The sequence below is a fragment of the Dermacentor silvarum genome, chromosome 9 (assembly GCF_013339745.2).
Source record: "Dermacentor silvarum isolate Dsil-2018 chromosome 9, BIME_Dsil_1.4, whole genome shotgun sequence".
Classification (NCBI taxonomy): Eukaryota; Metazoa; Arthropoda; class Arachnida; order Ixodida; family Ixodidae; genus Dermacentor; species Dermacentor silvarum.
In genome coordinates this window covers 151,433,321-151,440,495 of record NC_051162.1, presented here as the reverse complement: position 1 = coordinate 151,440,495, position 7,175 = coordinate 151,433,321, and positions in this window count along the sequence as shown.

Sequence of the window (7,175 nt, the reverse complement as noted above, 5' to 3'; positions counted from 1 at the left end):
CTTCGTGCCTAGCAGTTCGCCACCAGTGTTTCCCGGTAACCATTACCACGGCCGCTGGATAAAAAAAAAAGTGTTTTTTTTTTTTTTTTTTTTTTTTTTATCCAGCGGCCGTGCCATTACGGTTGCTTAAAGTTGTCGGGAAGCGTGAGAAGCAGTCAGGCATCTTTGAATGCTATCGTGTTCCACTCTTAAAAGCGAAGCTCAAGCGTCCTCCAATATTTTTTACACCTGTCGCATCCCGTGTTTGTAGTACACGAATAGATATCCTCGATATTTGACTTTAACGCGACAGCGTTAGGGTCACCGTGTCGCAAAAATGCGGTGGCCGTGTCGGCACCGGCGTTGGCGTCCCGGCAGCGAAAATTCCCGTATATATTTAGGTGTACGTATATGCTACGCCTTACTATATATGACATGCGGTATATTCTTGAAAAAGTCATTCCTCAGAATTTTAAGAATGATAGCCCATAAACAATGGCCATGAAGCAAGACACCGACAGCGCAAGCTTTATATGTTAAAAATTCTCACACTGAAATATTAATTGTGCGAAACAATAACAGGAACCTGAAAATGACGTAATTTCTTTTTGCGCGGCTGTGCCCTACCTCCGCGATCGGGCAACACAAGAGGCCGCGTTCCTACCAGAAAGCTCGCCTTCGTGCGTAGCGTTCGCCACCAGCGTTTCCCGTTAAACAATACGGTTACATAATATACAGTTGCCGGGAAGCGCGAGAAGCAGTCAGGGACCTTTGAACTTTATCGCTTTCCACTCTCAAAGGCGAAGCTTAGGCGTCCTCAAATTTTTATTGCGATAGCAAGTATATGGACACTCCAAAGCAGATTTCTGCCATCAGCGTCGCCGTCGCCGTGAGGTTCTGTATGACATCAACGGCGATGAAATCGTCGCCACGCTCCGGACGCTGTATGTGCGAGCGAAAGGGGGCGAGGGACGCGCGCTTTCACGGGGAGTGAACGCACGCGGAGAGCAAACGCGCGTTCTGCGCCGTGCTCCCTGAAGGGCTGCAGAATTAAGCGTCTCGTTCCTCCTTTACAATCACATATATAGAGAGCAAACGCAACTTTTTCCGTCGCGCGAAAGGCTGTGGGGGGACGGGAGGGAAGGCGACGTTTAGCTGCGGCACCAAATGCGTATTTATATAAAAACGTTGCGAGGCGAGAAGGTGGGTAACATTTCCGACGCTGCTCGACGATGCATACTGATCTCGTCGAAAACCTCCCAGCCGCCCCCAGAGGCACCGGCAACAGTCACCAACGCCGCGCGCGTTCGATGCGAACGCGGGCAAAACGCCGACGGCGTCGACAACAGTTCTGCGTGTTGCTGGTGCTGCTGCATGTCCAAGTTTATACAGATGATAAGACTACTATCCTAACTCCGTATAACTCTCTACTAAATTGATGCTTCGCCTTTCGGGTGAAACTGCAACCATTTTTTTTTTTGTCATGCGGAGGAAGCCGTCGCTTGTGGCGCGATTTGCCCATGACAGCGATGGCTCTCTCTGGATAACAAAGCCGCTCTCGAAGGTCATGCTTCTGCAGACTGCATCCACCAGACGCGGTTACGGAGCCTTTGGAGGCCTTCGCTAATCTGAAGGAGCCGATGACAGTTGTGTGCGTTTTAATTCGAACCGTTTTTTTTTTTTTTCGAACCCAGCCACTTTTAACAGCGGAGCAGTTTAAGCTGAAGCAGAACGAGCTTGATGTGGGCGCGTTGGTGTAACATACTTGAAGAAAGAAACCGCGCAAAAGAGACGAGGAAGAAAAAAAGACAGGTACAACAGAGAGGCGCCGGCTGTTTAAGCCGGCCGTAAGTTGTGTCGCGAGCCGCAAAGCATCGCTGAGCGATGAGTCACGTGGGTTGCCTAGCAATCACCTCGCGGAGCGGCGTGTACTTCGCCTCCTCTCCGTGCCACACACATGTTGCCTTGACATGGGACGTTAAAGAGAGGGAAGGAGAACATGCGCGCGGCGTGCGCAATGCTCTGGAGAAGGAAAGAGAAAATGAGAGCGAGAGAGAGAGAGAGAAATAAATTGTAGCAGCACCAACGTCGTCCAACGAGGCAACACGCAGAGCTGTTGCCGACGCCGCCCGCGTTTCCCCGTGTACTTGCGTTTGTGCCGAACGCGCGCGGTGTTCGTGACTGCAGCAAGTGCCTCTGGCGTCGGCTCGGCAGGTTTCGACCAGCCACGCCCCGGCAAGTGCGGAGGCGCAGCTTGGCAGTGACGTCAACGGGGAGATAAAGCTCGCAGCCGCCGCGACGGCGGCAGAACTCTCGTTGACTCTGTGGCAAGTACGTGTACCCTTGACAAGGGACGACCAAAGAAGATCCGGACACCTGAAGATGAAGCCGCTCATCTTGAAGCGCGTCGCGTGGCCAAGAGAGAATCGGCGCTTCGGGGGCGAGCCGATTCGGAATACCGTGCCTAGCAGCACCTAGCATTTCCTAGCAAAACTTAACCAAGCCTAGTAAAACCTGAAAGAAGCTAGGTCGATCACCAGCTCCGCACTGCAGCCTTGCACCACTAGTGCAAGCTGTCCACTTTTTTTTTAGTGGACGAGTCCTATCTCACCGTTTTCGTAGGGCGATTCCGATGATATTGCATGCAGTCTAAAATTGTGGCTACTGGGTCGACTGGGGGTATGTGCACTGGGGCCACTGGATATTTATGAATGTGCCACTTTAAACTGATGTCTTTGCATTACAAATATTCTGTCTTGCTTATAAATATAAACACTATACAGCTTCTTTCTCTACATAACAAATCGTTACTCAACCTTTATTTTCATATTCATACAACCCTTCTCTGCAAATCATGAATGCTTCGCATAACCTGGACTTAATACAGTCGAATGTGCCAAAGCTTTTGTTTTTTCTTTTTAAATCGCACAAGAAAAGGAAAGTTCACGCGCACATGCTAGTTTAGACAGACCATTATTTTTACATGATCTGCTGTATTGCCCTTTGGCGGAGACAAATCAAGCGATGAGAAATAAATTTAGCTCGTTACTGACGCTCAAGAACGAAAAATTCATGGCATAACGTAATATTTATGCACATCATTAGATCAACAAAACACGTGCCAATCTATACAGTGTGAAATGGGAACCTTCATGTGGAGTGATTACGAAACTATATAATCTATAAAAACAACCACGTAGCAAAACAAGAGGCTCACCGGCTCTTGGATTAGTCGGGCCCTCAGACCAGGGTCTGATAGGAATTATGTCGGCATGGAAAAACTGTGGATTGCGCAGAGTACCTGCTTTAATTTGATTCCGGTCTTGCCAGCCACATAAAGTGTTACGGAAAGGTGATATAGCACTTAGCTAGAGCGTCCAAGAAAATTCATAAGTATTAATGGCGGAAGTTCTAAACGAACGAGGTTTGCCAACTGTTGCAAACATGTAGCTGTAATGAGTAATTCGGTAATGTATCGAAGTATCTTATGGGATAAAAAAAGTCGCAGTTTTGCCCGAAAGGCGAAGCATCAATTGCGATAGTAGTTCTATCGGCTGCATAAACTTGGACACATCCACTTACTAACTGAATTAACAAGCGTGGTGTCAGCGCGCACAAGCAAACTTGAATAGATCACACTGAATGACCGCAGACAACAGACGATGTGCGGCAATGTTTGATGAGGTCAGCGACCGAGGCGAGACTCTCCTTTCCAATTAAATAATTGTAAACATCCTCGGCTATGCCTTTGAGAAGGTGTCCAACTTTGTCCTCTTCGGACAATCGAGGATTGACCGTTTTGCAAAGTTTCAGGATCGCTTCTATGTAGGTAGTGCAGGTCTCACCTGGGACTTGAGCGCGCTGAAGCAATGTCTGCTCCGCCCGCTTCCTTTTCGTCGTGGAATCGCCAAAGCACTCTGTGAGGTCAGTAACGAAGCTGTCCCACGTTGTGAAGGAATCTTCATGGTTCTCGAACCACACAAGCGCAGTGTCTGTGAGGAACAGAACGACATTGTCGAGCTGAGCCGTGGAGTTCCAGCCGTTGTACTTGCTCACACGCTTTTAGTGGGTGAGCCATTCCTCCACGTCCTCACCGAATTTTCCCGAGAAAGGGCGGGGTTCCATCTGATGCATCCAGGTGCCGGTTGTTTGCACTGGAGCAGCCAGAGAAGGCTGTTGGTCGCCGCTGTGGGACATCGGGATCTCAAGTGGTGTCGGAGGCAGTCGAGCGAGGCGTCGGCTTCGGCGTGGCACTTGCTGCAGCAGCTCCATCGTCTTGATCGAATTACCCCGCACCTCCACCACAAAACTGTTACGGTTAATGTTGAACCGGCTTTATTTACAAGACGAGGTTGATGGTGCAGTCAAAATGGCGTCCAACGGCTGCGCCAGCTAACGTCTTCCTCTTCTTCTCCTTGCCCTGCTCATGCCGTAGCAATACACACACACACACACACATATATATATATATATATATATATATATATTGTACTGCAGGGACTGGGCCACGGTGCTGGTGCAGGAAGAAGACAAGCAACGCTTGCTCGCCCGCTTCGCCATAGCTCCCTTTTGACTTGCTTCAGTCTGCCGTTCAAACGCCAGATCGAGTGCTGCTAGGCAAACATCCCCATTGCATCTGGTGGAGGCGCTGGGTTTCTCTTCCACATCCTGGAACTCCGCAGTCGGACGCTACCACGCGCTCCTGCGATGAATGATCCCGGGCCGTCCCAGGCTGCTGCTCCCGTACCCCCGACCATTGTCTGCCCTGGCGTCGTCCGGCAGCGCGATCCTGCTATATTTAGCGGAGCAGAGGACCTCGACGTCGATGACTGACTCGCCGAATACGACCGTGTAAGCGCATATAATAAGTGGGCCGACCGGGACAAGCTCACTAATGTAGGCTTTTATTTGACGGGCGTGGCAAACCTCTGGTTCAGAAATCATGAATCCAGTTTTACCACCTGGCCCGCTTTCACAAGCACTTTGACTGAGGTTTTCGGCCGTCCCGCCGTTCGCCGCCTTCGTGCTGAGCAGCGATTGCGTGGTCGCGTTCAACGCACTGACGAGAGCTTTACCAGCTACATTGAAGACGTGCTCTCGCTCTGCCGGCGCGTCAACTCATCCATGGACGAAGCTGACGAGATCAAGCACGTCATGAAAGGCGTCGATGACCACGCCTTCCAGATGCTCGTCGCCAAGAGTCCCCAGACGGTTGCCGAGGTAATTCAGCTCTGTCAGCAGTACGACGAGCTGCGCAAGCAGCGTGCCACAACACGTTGTGCTGCTCTGCAGGATACCGCGGATCTCGCTCCCTTGGATTTTAGCCGCGACGCTGCCGACATTTCGGCTTTAATGCCGCAAATAAAGCAGTTCATCCACCAGGAAGTCGCGCGGCAACTGTCTCTGGTGACTAGCCCTCCTGAGCCGGCGACTTCCTTGGCTCCTTCGCTTCGTCAGGTGCTTCAAACGTAAGTTGCTGAGGCGCTACCAGCTGCCCCTCATCCGCAGCCCGTTGTTGGACCACTGACTTACGCTAACGTTGTCGCCCGGCCTTATGTTCCTCCGGCTCCTGACGCCTACCGGACCACCGGAACTTTCCATGTGCCGCCACCACCTTCACGCCCAGTCCCTTCAGTACAATATATATATATATATATATATATATATATATATATATATTCCACAAAGTTTGCTGCATGTACTATACCATTTTTCAGACAGCAGTTCAGTCGAGCAAGCTTTACCTTCTTTCTTGAGTTTTACGTGGCGAAAACCAGTTCTGATCTTGAGGCACGCCGTAGTGGAGGGCTTCGGATTAATTTTGACCACCTGGAGTTATTCAACGTGCACTACAACTCAAGTACACGGGCGTTCTTGCATTTCGCCTCCATCGAAATGCGGCCACCACGGCCGGGATTCGTTCCCGCGACCTCGTGCTCAGAAGCGCAACGCCTTAGCTGACTGAGCCACCCCGGCGGGTTGAGAAAGCTTTACCATTTTTACGATAGACGCCCTACAGGTGGTATCCCGACTTATTCTCAACTCATGCGTGCAATTAATTTAGGCGTCAGTAAAAGTAAGAAAATATTGTTAAGCCTCTTATTTTAAGCGATGATTTATAGGCTCAGAAATGCCGGCGGTGGTGGTGGTTGCGGCAGTGTCATGTTGAAAAGTGGGCCGATCCTGGTGATAGTGCAGATAGGGTTCAAGCTCAATGGCACATACCAGGGACAAAAAAGAAAGAGCGAAAGGAAGAAAGAGAGAAAGAGAGGAAGTTATAGAAAAAAGAAAGAGAGAAAAACAAAAAGAAAGGCAGAGAGAGAGAAAGAGAGAGAGATAAAACTACTACTACTAAGTGGTTCTTTTGGAAAAGGAAATGTTGGCGCTATCTTCTGCAGCCCTTGAGGGAGCACGGCTCAAGAGAAAGAAAGAGAGACAGAAAGAGTGAAAGAGAAAGAGAGAGGGAAATAAAGAGAGATAGAGAAATATAGAGAGAGTGATAGAGAGCAAGAAAGAAAGAAAGAGAGAGAAACAAACAAAGAAAATCATTACGAAGGTCAGATACACACACGGCAAGCTTCGCTAACCCGCTTTTCTCGATAGGTGGAAGGGCTGGTGATCTTTTCCCAAAAAACGCTCACTCATTCATCAAGAACCGCCCGTGTAATCTTGTGTTAAGCAGGGCACTATGACACGCACCGGCATTCTATGTAATGGACACCGCCGATTGAATATATGAAAGCCAAATCAAAGACCATGAATTACACACGTCACTTAATATGAAGTAGGGGTGTTTAGTCAATAGTGTGTTGTGTACTACTTTCAGGTCATCGAGTGTTTAATTTCTGCTGTCGGAAATAACGTAAGTGCAACGTTTATTGATCAAATACACAATTGTGCCTTCTCTTTCAAAATAAACAAAATGTAGAAAGTCATTTAGTGTATTCAAATACGTTACTGTGCGATGGTTATTGTACTCTGGAAACGCTTATCTAAAATTTTTTTCCTACTATAAATCATTTCACAGTTTCATCAAAACTATTCATATTGCAACACTGCAGAGACGGTCAAGAAAACAGTAGCAAAACTACGAATGACGGAACTAACTATTTATTGGGCAAACATGTGCCCCTGAAGGCAACGGCATTCAAAGCACAACGATAGCGGCGAACATAGTCGGCGATGAAAGTCTGATC